This window comes from Vigna unguiculata, chromosome 11 (genome assembly GCF_037176805.1).
Source record: "Vigna unguiculata cultivar grain cowpea cultivar isolate G323 ecotype 2 chromosome 11, ASM3717680v1, whole genome shotgun sequence".
Classification (NCBI taxonomy): Eukaryota; Viridiplantae; Streptophyta; class Magnoliopsida; order Fabales; family Fabaceae; genus Vigna; species Vigna unguiculata.
Window position 1 is genome coordinate 237,501 of NC_140802.1, and position 2,500 is coordinate 240,000.

Genomic DNA, 2,500 nt, shown 5'->3' on the forward strand with positions numbered 1-2,500 from the left:
TTGCACATGGCCAAGTTGGTCGGTGCACCACGGCATAGCTAAATGGCTTGGTGGGGAGTTTTGTGAAAAAATGAAATTCGTGGTTTTTGAGATGTGAGGGTTGGAATGGCCTCCAAATGCCCCCAAATGAATACCATGAAAGTCTTGGTGCACGAAAGTTTTGAGTTGGTTGGGTTTTGCACATGGGCAAGGTTGGCGGTGCACCACGGCATAGCTAAATGGCTTGGTGGGGAGTTTTGTGAAAAAATGAAATTCGTGGTTTTTGAGATGTGAGGGTTGGAAAGGCCTCCAAATGCCCCCAAATGAATACCATGAAATTCTTGGTGCACGAAAGTTTTGAGTTCGGAGGGTTTTGCACATGGCCAATGTTGGCGGTGCACCGCGGCATAGCTAGAAGGCTTGGTGGGGAGTTTTGTGAAAAAATGAAATTCGTGGTTTTTGAGATGTGAGGGTTGGAAAGGCCTCCAAATGTCCCCAAATGAATACCATGAAATTCTTGGTGCACGAAAGTTTTGAGTTCGGAGGGTTTTGCACATGGCCAATGTTGGCGGTGCACCGCGGCATAGCTAGAAGGCTTGGTGGGGAGTTTTGTGAAAAAATGAAATTCGTGGTTTTTGAGATGTGAGGGTTGGAAAGGCCTCCAAATGTCCCCAAATGAGTACTGTAAAAGTGTTGGTGCACAAAAGTTTTGAATTGGATGCATTTTGCACTTGGCCAAGTTGGTCGGTGCACCGCGACTAGATAGCTTGGTGCCAAAATTTGTCAAATTTAAGACCTTGGCCAAACTGAATGAAATTTTGTGGGGAGGTTCCTGATATTGTTTAGTGGTGGACTGGAAAAAATGAGGTCGAAATTCGAAGTCTACATGTGCTTTTCTATTTTTCCCGATTTTACACATACCCGGTAAGTAAAAAAAATAAAAAAAATAGTTCCCCTTGGAGAAAAATTATGAAATTTGGTGAGCAAGGAGATACCATTATTCTACGAATTACTGCAAAAAATCGCATCAAAATTCGAAGTGTAGCCCGAGATATGGACTTATGTCTGCTCAAAAAAAGTGTATCTACTTGTACAATTTTGCCTTTTGCATATTAACCTCTTATAGGGGGGGAGTGCTCCTTGAGCCGGCCAGCTCCACACTGGCAGGTTTTAAAGGGAGCTTGATGAGGCCTCCCCCCTCACGTGGTGCGTGCGTTAGCATGTTTATCATGGCACAACTAGCCTCTTCATAGTTGTTGAGCTTTATTAATACCAACACACGGTCGTCACTGATCGTTGGTTAGCTCGGCAGCTAGTCCCTCGGATATTGTGGAAAGTTATTTTCATGCCTAGCGATGCTTGACCATGCGTCACTTGATGTTTCCATTTGCTTGCTTGCCCATGGTAGGTGGGGGGTGGACCGTCTTGTGGTGTGGTGTCTTGCGAACGTGAGGGTGTGTGAGTTGTAATCGAGATGCACTTGCTGGCTGGCTCCATGCCTTGCGTATCGAACGGTCAAGCATGCATCTCTTCCATTTTCACCCGTTGCCTTGGGTGATATTGGTTGATCAGTCCCTGTGTTGCCTACCCACTAGACGGTACTTCTGTGGTTGCTTCGAATTCTATCTTTCCATCACGAAGAGGTGTTGGAGGATCCTAATGTCACGCACGTGTTCCATCTAGTGAAACATCTCAGTGATGCACGTGTTGTGGCTAGTTCTTTTGGATGCGGTGCATTATATGAACTCGGGTTTACTTTAGCGACCCAGTTAACATAATTCGGTTGTGTCCCTTGATTGAGACGTTGTCCTTGAACTTGTTGTGAGCAATATCGTTCTTCCACAACCCGTCGTCTTGAGTGCGATGGAAGGCAAATAAGATGTGCTTTGGCATGTCATGCACGTACTCGATTGCGGGAAGTGTGAGAAAGTGTTGTTGACAACCCGTGGGAAATGGAATGTGGCAAATCGTGATGAGCTCTTCGTGGATCTGCGAAGAAGACGACCTTTGGGCCTGTTGGAAACGAGGGAGGCGATGTTGAACTGCGAAGAAGATGGACTTTTGGGTTGTTTGAATCAATGGGAGGCCACGCGAGAACTCCGAATACTATGGACTCTTGGGTTGTTGGAAGCAACGGGAGGCCCCGCTAGAACTCCGAATACTACGGACTCTTGGGTTGTTGGAAGCAAGGGGAGGCCCCGCTAGAACTCCGAATACTATGGACTCTTGGGTTGTTGGAAGCAAGGGGAGGTCCCGCTAGAACTCCGAATACTACGGACTCTTGGGTTGTTGGAAGCAAGGGGAGGCCCCGCTAGAACTCCGAATACTATGGACTCTTGGGTTGTTGGAAGCAAGGGGAGGCCCCGCTAGAACTCCGAATACTATGGACTCTTGGGTTGTTGGCAACGACAACTTGGGGGGATGACACTGGAAAAGAGTGAACTAGGCCAAACTGCGAACAAGGCAACTTGGGGGGATGACACTGGAAAAGAGTGAACTAGGCCAAACTGCGAACAAGGCA